The sequence below is a fragment of the Mus pahari genome, chromosome 4 (genome assembly GCF_900095145.1).
Source record: "Mus pahari chromosome 4, PAHARI_EIJ_v1.1, whole genome shotgun sequence".
Lineage (NCBI taxonomy): Eukaryota > Metazoa > Chordata > Mammalia > Rodentia > Muridae > Mus > Mus pahari.
The window spans coordinates 92,475,978-92,487,822 of NC_034593.1; the positions used below are offsets into that span (position 1 = coordinate 92,475,978).

Sequence of the window (11,845 nt, forward strand, 5' to 3'; positions counted from 1 at the left end):
TTCCTCTTCTTCTTCTTCTTCTTCTTCTTCTTCTTCTTCTTCTTCTTCTTCTTCTTCTTCTTCTTCTTCATGTTTTCTTTTCAGTGCATTTGCTGACTCGGCTGTATTTTGTGATATCATATAAGTAGTAATAAGAATGTTTTTGGACCCAATCAATGATGGATTAATAAGAACATCCTGAACTGTTGATGTTGCAGGGATGGAAGCTTTTACAATAGAGAAGCAGGCATCTGTACTGTAAACCTCTGCCCTGGGAGGGGCACTGGAGTGCCTACTTTAGTGGAAACAGACAGGGCTTGTGAAGTTGGTGTGCCTACTGTGGGAGTACTTGGTCTGCTAGAATCTGAACCAACACTTAGCCTTGGAACTATTATTCTTCCTCCAGGAGTAGGTGCCTGTTTTTGTAGTTTGGAGCAGTTGAGCAATATCTATAAGGAAACAATCTAGGACCTGAATATGGTTTGATCAATGGCAAAGGGGGTTGATTTCTTTGTCTTGCAATATCTAATAAAAGACCTCCTGGGGAGGAGAAGTGAAAGACTGGTCAGCACGGCACTGGATTGCTAAGCGTACGTCATCTGCATCAACAGTAGCTTTCTTAGCATGGCTGGAATAGATTTTAGCATCATCTAGAATTGTGGTCACATATCAGAAGGCAAACTCCAGCATCTCTTGGCTCACATTCTGTAATCTCCATATCCTTCAAGATTTGTGACATCATCTGTACTTGTACATCTTTCGACATGCTCTTGGGAAACGCCATCTTGCCAGACTCCTTGATATCCTGTGATCAGACTTCTCGAGCTAGGTCTCCCACATTCACGTACTTCAGGCCTAATCTTGATGCAAGTTCTTTGCCTTGTGTGGTTTTTTCCAACCCCTGGTGTACCGGTGAGCAGGATGTTTGGAAGGTTCATAGTCCTCCTTCACACGCAGCCAGTGCCTCCATAACTTGCTTTTTATTTTACCAGGGGGGGAGGAGGTGACTAAGAGTCTTGAGTCTCAGAAGAGACTTTGAACTTTGAACTTTTAAACAGTGTTGAGACTGGAAGACCCTGGGGACTTTTGAAGTCAGATTGAATGTATTTTGTACTGTGCTCTGATCGCAAGTCTGTGAGGACAAGGGAGCGGAGTGAGTGGTTTGAATACGACTGGCTCCCACATGCTCCTATGTTAAAAGACTTGGTCTCCAGTTGGTACAGCTGTTAAGAAGGACTGAGCCTTGTTGGAAGGTGCATGTCACTGAGAGCAGGCTTTGAGGTGTCCAACACTTTCAAAATTCCCAGTGTGCCCTCTGCCTCCTGATTGTAGACCAAGGATATGAGATTTCAGCCGCTCCAGCCAACATGCCTGCTACTTCCTCTACTGCCTCACCATGGTGGACGCTGAATCCTCTGAAGCTGTAAGCCAATTCAATTCTTATTTTTTTATAACTTGCTTTGGTCGTGGTGTTTTATCACAGCTATAAGATTGTGACCAAGACAGGAGTAAGACAGTGTGTGAGTCTGTGACTGTTCTAGAACTTTCCAGGAAAAAGCAGTCTACTAGGTAATCCACTTGAGGCATTACCTCCCCAACCAGTTCTAAAATTCTAGGAAGACAGTCTCTGCCTAGCTACACCCTGCCCTGGCACTCTCAGGTCAAAGCTATAGGCCAGTCGGTGAACTTGAACTTTGCAGCTCATTTTGATGCTAACCTGAGCAGAAAGGACATAGAAGATTGACTATGGGACAGTATGCAACTTCACCCAGGGCTCAGAAGCAAGATCCACACTTTGGGACAAGCCCTCCTTTGCACACACCTGCTTCCCCCATTCACACTCAGTGTGGCTCCAAGTTGAAGATTCTTAGAAGCTGTTGCTGAGGAACTATGCCTTGGGGGGTGGGGGGTGCACTGTTTAAAATAAATAGCTCCAGCCTTCCCAGTAAACTAAAAATATGTGAACATACAGACTTTTCTCAGCTGGAGACTCTCGTACATTTTTGCTCCACCTTGGTGCCTGTTAGCACTTGTCTGTTAGCCAGAACTAGCCTAACCCAAAATAAATGAATGGGTAGAAACAATTAATGGGAAAACCCCAGACAGAGCCTGTGTCTTCCAGCAGCTGCTTTTCATGACCCAGGATGCTGGTGTTTGTGGTTTCATGTTGCATGAATAGACTGCCATCAGTCGTGTGTTTGCTGGAGGAGAACTGTTCCTTGCTCATTTGAGGAAATTCAGTAGATCGCATTTGACGGTGGGCTGGAAAATCATCGTGACTTTCAAGTCATTATCTCCACTCTGCCCATGTAAATGGATATGGAATAGCACAAGATTTTAAACTTAGCTGGTTATCACTCCAGGAACCAAAGCCATTTCTTTAACTAAGGTGACTGCTCCAAACCTCAGTTTCCACCTCCTGAGGATGGGCATAATGTACCCAATGAAAGGAAGGTACTCATCAAATAGCCATGTTCCTTATCACAAGGACTAAGCCAGTCACATGTTGAACACACCTGGCCCAAGTTCTCACTCCTGCCAGTGAATCACTGGGACTCACACTCCTACTGCAAGCATCCTAAACTTCAGCCCTCAGGCTCCGCCAGGCTCCAGAAAACTGCCTTACCGGCCCTTGGTATCAGTGGTGTATGGAAGCTCCTGCCCCCAGCACCCAGCCATCAGGAGTCACAGACCAACTCCAAGAAGCTGAGGATCCAGCAGAAGTGAAGCAGGGGAGGAAGACGGTGTCTGCATACCTTAAACCAAAGGGTCTCTGCCCAGGCTAGACCCAGCTGTGCCCTGGAGGAAACAGCTGCCATATGCCAGGGCCTCGGGTTGCCTCTCACAGTCTTGCCCAAATCAGGCCCAAGAGTTTTAATCAAATGTGTGAAGAAACAACAACAACAAAACAAAAACACTCCTCTTCTCACACATGGGAAGGGCAAGCCTTTACCACCCAGCATCCAGAAGGAGCTGGCCCTTGGAGAGGAGCTGTGTCACCTGGCGCCTTCTCACATGTGATAATCAGCTGGCAGAAGAGCCAAGTGTGGGAAAGGCCCTAGAAGAAGAGAGAGCAGCTAGATGTCAGTCCCAGCCCCCTCCCCAAAGTGTTCCAACTGTGGCTTCCTCAAAGTGACTCTAATTGTTTAAACAAGATTAAACAAGCATGGAATCTGAGAGGGAGAAGGAAGAAATTTGAAAAACAAATAGCAAGGGAATTTTTCTTTCCAAAGACCCGAAACAAATCTAAACCGTAAGAACAGCTTTAACCTAGTAACCTTTTAAAATCCCAAATTGAATGTGTCCAACAGAAAGTGTCCGGAGGAAAAGAACATCCCAGAGTGATCCCATACAGAGGAGATAGAGGGCCAGTGAGTCCATAGCAACTACTTTCACTGTACTATCGATGAAAACACACACATGCACATGCAGTCATATATATACACACACATATATGCACACATGCATACACATATGCACACACACCCATGCACACACACTCACACATGCACATACATACATATGCACACACACACTCACATGTGCATACACAGCCCTAATGCATTTCTGATCAGAACATCAACATCAGCCCCATAAAATAAAAATATCACACACCCAGTTTAAGTCCCAAGAATGGCACAGTAGATCCACCAAAGACCACTGAGACTTAAGGATGCCAGGAACCCACAGTCCCTGTAGGGCAAAGCTGGCACTTCTTAGCACAGAGGACAAAGCTCTCCATGACTGCCCCTTCACAGTACACAACTTTCTAACTGGACCTTCTGACCCTTTAAACTGAACTTCTAACTCCTCCTTGGCTCTAGATCTCCCATTCAGTCATTACCTGGCCTTGCACAGTTGGTCTTTATCCTGTACAGTGCCCTTTCCCTGTCTTTCCTGGCTTGGGAAGTCCCACTCACTCTTTACTGAACACTGCTGGGAATTAGTTGGCCCAAGTCAATCCCCAGAGCTCAGACAAAAATGCTGGGTGTGATGGTGCACAGGTGGAATCCCTGTGCTGGGGAGGCAGAAGCAGGAAGGCCCTCTGGCCAGCTTCATCTAATGGTGAACTCCAGGTCAATGAAAGGCCCTGTCCCCAAGAAGATGGGTAGTGTGATTGTCCACTAACCTCCATATGTACATACCCGCAGGAACATTCCAACACCGGAAACATTTGCATTGGCAGCACCAACTCTGTTGCAAAACATAGGATGTTTTCAGCAGATGTTTGCGAAGCTAAAATGGTTCTGGTTCTATGCAGGTGATGCAGGATGACCCCTCAGTGGTCAGGAGGCAGCGTGACAGGATCCTGGAGTTAACTTAGCTACTAGATTGTGTAGATCAGAAGCCCACCATCTCCCCGTGCACCCCTCCTTGGCACACACTAACATCGGTCTCTGGACGGAGCAGGTAAAACACTCCGCTGGCCTGGCGGGCCTGCCATTTTAATGAAGCCACAGACTTCAGGATCCAAAGGGATTCTAGAAGCCACAGGATCTCCTCCAGAGAAGCTCAGTCAAACTCTGTGGCTTTCACTTCATAAAGGAGGCATCCTGCCCCTGTGAAATAGGCTTCACAATTATTTTTTTAAGGATACTGTGTGAGCATTTAGCCTCACTCATAACAGCTACTCTTCACGGTTCTCCATGGGGCTTCGTGCTGGGAAAGTACACTTAAACGCTTATGGTCCGTTCTGAATCATTTTGGAGACAGTGGGGATTGTTCAAGGGTGACCAGGCATCCAGTTGTTACACCATGTTCCTCACTTAACCCATACAATCCCAGAGGTCTCTGTGCTCCTGACTCAATAAAGTCTCACTTAAACAAGACTCTAACAACCAAGAATGGGAGGCAATCAAAATGTTCTGGGATTTTTTTTAAGATTATTAAAAAAGCAATCAAATAATAAACCATAGGTATTTTATAATCTTCTCTTTCCCCATATGTTTCCCTTTGATCAAGGTAGAGTTTCCCCCTAAAACTCTCTCTCTGACTGTTTCCAGCCAAGCAGGCTGAACCCCTCCCTCTCCACAATACCCACACCACCAGCCTCCTGATTTAAAACAAAAACAACAAACAAACAAACAAACAAACAAAGCTAGTCTTACTTAGGTCATAGCTTTTAAACTTCGCTTTCCTTTAGTCTCCCACTTCCCTCATTGCCCTACAAACAAGGTCTAGGAATGTCCTTGGTATTAAAGCGTATACTATAACCCTGCATCATGAGGTGAAGAGCGACAATGCCCCCAACATAGCATCCTTCCTCTGCAGCCCCCTTTGCTGACACTGACAGTCCGGTTGCCCACTCCCACCGCCTGGATCATTCTGATAATGGTCCTTTGCATAATCCCCACTGTCTCTAGAGAGAAGCACACAGTACTGAATGTAAGTGTAGTTTCCCAGCTGGGCCCGTGGAGCTCCGTGAAGAGGGGCCGTTACAAATGAGGCTGAAGACTACAAGATGTATACAGTATTCTTTAAAAAGTAATCGTGATGCCTATTTCACAACTAGGCGTATGCTACAAGATGCACACTGATGGATATGTGCCCTGGTCAACGCTAAGCATTGCTTGGCAACCCTGAGGGTCTCTCAGGCAACCCCAACTCTTCTACCAAAAGCGTACGTCCACTAACATAGCAAAGTAACACCTCGTGTTGCTCAAACACATTAAAGCAGCAGGAAGGCTGGAACCCTCAAAGCTTGTCAATAACTAATATTCACTGATGATTTAAACCATTCCTGGTCAGAACTAAGAAGTGAGAAAGGGTCTGTATTGGTTGTAGCCAAGCATTATGCGTGTCAAGCATGGCGTGAGAGAAGAGTAAATAGAGAAAAAAGGATGTGTCTGATGAGACTGACAGGAGCCCAGCAAGAAGCCAGGCTGCCAGACCCTGAGTGCTATCCTCGCTCACAGCTGGTTGAGAGACAGCCTGGGAAGAGCACGGCGAGAGTGCCCTCTAGTGGAAGGACCCAGAGTTTGGCTCCCCTCTGCTCTGGGTTTAGCCTGGGTTTGCATTTTCTGTAACTTCCTCACTCATTTATTCAGTAGACACGTGTTGAATTCCCCTTATGTGCTAAACACCATGATGAACGCCAGGGAAACATGACTAAGACTTGACTATCACTCCCAAGAGAATTTCAACCAGGTGAGGAGATTGGACAACTCCTGGGAGGGGTGCATGCGCGCGCGCGTGTGTGTGTGTGTGTGTGTGTGTGTGTGTGTGTGTGTGTGTGTGTGTGTGTCTGAGTGTATGCATGCATGTGTGCACATATGTGAATGTAAGTAGCATGTGTGTGTGTACATGTGCATGTGTGTGTATGTGTGTGTGAGTGTAAGTGTGCATGTGTAGATGTGAATGTATGAGTGTACATGTGCATGTGTGTGCCTGTGTGCCTGTATGTGTGTCTATTGTGGGACTGTACAGAGGTGGTGAATCAGGAGGATTTGCCCGACAGATGTGACCCTCAAGCTGAGAAGACATTTAGCGGACAGGCAAGGGGAGTATAGGTGTGTCAGGCAAGACAGCTGGGGCTAGAGATGCTCTGGCCCCTCTGGGGAGAGAGAAGGTGAAAAGCCAGAGAAGGCTGAGGGGCTAAGCCCATGGTTTCTTGTCCTTTAAACATGACAGGAAGCTAGACAAGCAGCAGGCTATTTTACAGATTCATGAATGCATTACTCTGATGGAAAGGGAACAGAAGTTGATCCTCAGGGAAACAAGACTGAAGGCCAACAGAAAATGAGGGTCTAAATTAGAGCCAGGACAAGGGGCCGGATGGAGGAAGAGATGTGGTAGAGTGCAGGTCAGCAGGTCTTGCTTACAGAGTGGGTGTGGAGAGGAGGCAGGAATGGGAAATTCTCAATCAATTCCCAGCTCCAGCTTGTGGGGAGGGGGCTAGCTTGATGGTGTGTTACTCATTAGACCAGGGAGAACGTATATGAGGACGATGGTAAGTTCTATTTTGAATATGGGGGATTGGATGTGGCTAAGAGGAAAATTCTGGGAGGTAATTGGTAATTGACTGTTTAGTCTGAAGCCTGGGGAATTGATCTAAGGGTTGGCAGCAGTGTATGGCATTGGAAGGGAAATGGCCTTCCAAGGAAGCAGCCACCATAGAAAGAGAACAGCTGGGGGCAGGCTCTGAGTCCAAGCTCTCTGGTAAGAGTGGGGGAAGGTGCCATGAGAGCTGAGAACAACTGAGAAAGAGAGCCAGGTAGGCAACTCCTTAGCAGTTAACAATCCTCTTGGAACCATGGAGATTAAGAATCATGTAACAAACTCAGCATGCAGTAGGCACTCAGAGCTAGCTACCTCCCCTACTGTAGCAACGTGGCTAGGAAAGTCAATGTAATGAGGCCCCGACCCACAGGAGATCAGCTTGTGTGGCTCCTCCCACTGATGGAAGCAGTGAGGGGTCTGGGGTCCTGTGTGCTCTCCACCGAGAGGGCACTGTTGACTGATGTCTTCCGTGTTCACTGAAGTTTAGAAACGGATTCTGACATTTAGATCCCAGTAACCTCAATGACCTCCCCTGACACCCAACAAGGCTGCAAGGTAAGGATGACAGGTATTTCCTATTTACAGATAAGCACATCAGATTAAGAAACACTACACAAGGTGCCTAATACTCCTCAGAAAAGGGGGCCCTCTTTAAATCATGTCATCTCCAGGGTGTCCCTCTTGAGGAGTGAGAATCAGAAAGGAACATGAACACACACAAAAAAAAAAAATGGCAGCCACTCTTGGCCAAATCTCATTTTTTTTTCTCAGCTCTCTAAGTGCCTCCGTTTTCCATTGGGAAATGGGACTAAAGGGTTCAGTGCCTCCCTGCCTTCCTCCTAAGGATGATCCTATTAAGGTCCTGTCGGGGGCTTCTGGAGCTGAAGGAGGATGTGAAGGCTGTTCAGTTAAGTGGCAGGAAGTTGCAGCCCTTGCCCTCACTCCCAGTAGATGGGTACACTGAGAAGTTAGATCAGTGTTTGGATGCCTGACACTCGCTGTAGCCACTTCTGAAGCTGAGGCCAAGTGTAAATATTGGGAGCATGACAGTTATCCACAATAAATAGCAAGCAAATGGGAGCTCAGCTCTGGCGGTGAACCATCCACTGAAAGGCAATGAGCTGCAGCTGAACTCAATTCTAAACTGAGCTATGTTGGATCACGGTGCCTGCTCTCTTTTCTGCCCCTGCCTCTTCCCCATTTCTAAATTCCAGGTCCAAAAAATAAGGCCAGGCATCTCTATCAGATGCAAGGTACAGAAATCTCTACTTAGGGTTTCTCTAAAATGACTTCCTTTTATGTGTAATACATAAATAAACACCTCTAACTAATCTGTCATCAAGGGAAATGAACCACCCTGAAGGCATCTGGCCACCTCAGCGTCAGAAGCAACTGACCCTCAGGTGTCTGGAATGTTCTGTGACCGCCTTCTCGGCAAGCCTAGCCCACCCTCAGCCCACCTGTTCCTGGAAGCTGCTTCCTCTGGAGGCTCTTAGAAGAAATCAGTGTTTCCTTTGCCCCACCCTACCTCTGTCCGATCGGTGAGGTGGGTACCAGGAGCCACTTGCTTGCCTCAATCACTCACTCATCCTGTTTCCACGCCTCCAAAATACAATGAACTTTGGGGCATGGTTGGGGTTCATCATACTCTCCTGGCAAGGCTCTGAAGCCTTTCGTGGTCACGTGCACCACGTGCACCCTGAGTGGCTCCGTCACTAGCACAGGTTAGTCCTGCAGAGCCCCAGACAAGTGTTAACAAGGAGTCAGTGTGAACAGGAGATGATCACATTCAACAGCTATTTGGTGACCTCCCCTGTCTGCTCTGCAGTGTACTAATGTAGCTTTGGCCCAGCTCTGTGGGAGAGCGGGGAGTATTGTGAAGGACAGTCCTTACAAGGAGAAAGCAATGTCACTTTCTCACTTGGCACCATGGTCCATTAGCAAAGCTCTTCCAATAACAGCCCAACTTCCTCTTCCTTTTGTCTCTGCCTCTAGAAGAGAAGCTGGCATTGCTACTGGCCAGCCAATGGCATGGTTTCCATGTTCCCATGAGGGAAATAGAGGCATGGAGATGCCGATGATGTGGTAAAGGTGTCCAGCACAGGGCCAGAGATGAGACCCTGACTGTAGATCCAGGGTCCAGGAATGGAAGACACTCTACCACCCTCACCCTTAGACAGAAACACAGATCTCTGTGTACTATAGCCCAAACAGTAGATGGTGGATGCCAGGAGAACGTGGACCAAGACCACATGTTAAATGCTTCTAAAGAACCATGGTGGAGAAGGGCCAGCCAGCCTGGAGTCTCGGGAAGAGAACAGATGCCCTCCACCCAGCGCTGGGCTTCAGGGCAGCAGGGGAGTTGGTCCCCTCTGGACCATTCTCTTCCTCCCTTAACCTTCATCACGTTGCCCCTCCTTGGGCCCTAAGAGCAGCATCGCCATTTTTCAGTTAATCAGACTAACTGTAAGGAGATAACTTGATCTCAAATGGTGCATACATTCTAGAGGACAGCGAAATTAACATTTCTCCTGCTACAACCAAGAGTTCTGCCAAATGGACCCTACAGGAAGACTGCCCGTACCCGTGTTTGGTTCCCAGTACCTATGAGGTGGCTCACAACCCCCCCCCCATAAGTCTAGTTTCAGGGGGTCTGATGCCCTCTTCCTACCTCAGTGGGCACCGAGCACATATGTAGTGCATATACATATGTGCAGGCAAAACATTCATACACATAAAATAAAATAAATACATATTTACAACTTTAATATTTCTTTCTTTATATAGTGAATGTGCTGTAGTACATGTGTGGAGCTCAGAGGACTGCTTGTGAGACTCAGTGCTCTCCTATCACGTGGAGTTTAACTGTTGACCCAGCTCCCTGTAATAATTTGCTAAAAGGCGGAGGTAAGCTGAGCACCTCTCCTTCCTGGCTGCAGACAGCACAAGGCTAGCTGCTCTCCCCGTCATGCCCAGGCCTCCCCACCATGATGCATGCTCAAGTCAAATAAACTTCCCTTCCTTAATTGTATGTGTCGGGCATTTTCTCGTAGCCATGAGAAGATTGGCCCACACACCCATCCATCACTGCCCCCTTCTCTGTGTCTTCCGGTTCAGAACCATTCCATGAAACCAAGCTGCCATCACTCACCTTTTCGCACAAGCCACACCTACCCAAGCCTACGGTTTAATTACAGTTAGGTCAGATACCCTCCCAATCAAGGAATGGTCTTGAAGGAAAATCAAAAAGGCTGTTTGCCAGAGCCTGGAGCGAGGAGGGAAGTTGGGCGGAACCAGAGTGACACCCACTCCCTGTGTTCAGGCTTGTCTTTCCTGTCCCTCCATGATGGCCTGGGGGTACGCTCTTCCTACTTCACACCTGCAACTCCTGGTAGCCTGTCAGATGAACTCCTGCTTCCTACATTCAGCCAAAATCTAGACCTTATTCTGGCTTTGATATATTCTCTCTCTCTCTCTCTCTCTCTCTCTCTCTCTCTCTCTCTCTCTCTCTCNCTCTGTGTGTGTGTGTGTCTGTGTGTGTATGTTCATGTGTCTGTCTTCTGTTTGTGACTCTGTATGTGTGTATGTGTGTCTGTCTCTGTGTGTCTGTGTGTGTTCACATATGTGTCTCTGTCTGTGTTACTCTCTGGAGCATTAATTTGCCTACTTCCACTGTCTTGTTAACTCATCAACTAGATTACAAAACCTTCACAGGCAGGGAAACTACCATTCTCCCTGTGTATAAGTTACTGGATGCAACATGCCAGGAAGTCCAGAAGCATGAGTGAGAGGGCATGTAGCATGTAGCTAGTTCAGGGAGAAGAGTGACTGGCTCCCTATCACTGTTCAACACAAGACAGACCTGCAAGCACATGGATAACACCACCAGCCACTTTAGTCATGGTTCTGTGCCCTGCTCTGTCCTCAGGAATGCAGAAATTGGGGCAGAGCAATAGCTCATGGCTCTGCCTCCCCTGAACATCATGACTGAGCCCTCATCTTCCCCAGGTCACAAACCCGCAGAGTCCCAGGACAAAGCCTTTCATATATTCAGAAAGCACCATTACACCAAGTGGAAACTCAGCCATCTAATTTGGCTACTTGCACTCAAGCCACGCCCAGTAAAACAACAGGGGCTGAGAGCATATTGTGATTAAAATGTCTAGTCTGTGGAAAGAGCCAGCCAATAAAATGTTTGCTGCACGAGCATGATGGTCTGAGTGTGGATTCCCAGAGCCCACATAAAGAGCTAGTGGTACACATCTGAGATCCCAGTGCTGGGAGCCAGAGTCAATCAGGTCCCCCAGAGCTCACTGCTGGCCAGCACAGTGAAGTGGCAGGCTCCAGATTCAGGAACAGGACCTTGTCTCAAATTAGATGAGAAGCAATAGAAGAAATTAAAAAAAAAAACAACACTTTGCACATGTGTGTGTGTGTGTGTGTGTGAGTGTGTGAGTGTGTGAGTGTGTATTGACTCCACCTCAGTGCCCAGACAGGTCATGTTCTAGGTCTGGTTCTATCACCACAGCCACCTGGATGCCCTTCTGCTCTCTTGTGTAGCCATTCCTCTCCAGTCCTTGCTACCTCCCAAGGGTGCTGTGCAAGTCACAAGGTATGGCAGCCATAAGATGGGTGTTGTTATTGTCACTGTCATCAACAGCTGACAGACAATTGGGCCTAGTGCAGCTTAGAGCACCCACCCTACCCCCAGGGGTGCATTACCTCAGACAGACAGGTCCAGACCTACACGTCGGAAACAGACCTGGGAGAAATGGAAACCAGCCAGACTGTGCTGTGGTATATGTGCAGTGTGTAGCCAATGGAACCAGCCAGACTGTGCTGTGGTATATGTGCAGTGTGTAGCCAA

The 11,845-nt window shown here is 47.6% G+C and overlaps 1 pseudogene; it reads right to left on the minus strand.

Annotated features, from left to right (window-relative positions):
* Positions 1-33: 33 nt before the first annotated feature.
* LOC110320853 lies at positions 34-1,980 on the minus strand (annotated as a pseudogene).
* Between the last annotated feature and the right edge of the window lie 9,865 nt (positions 1,981-11,845).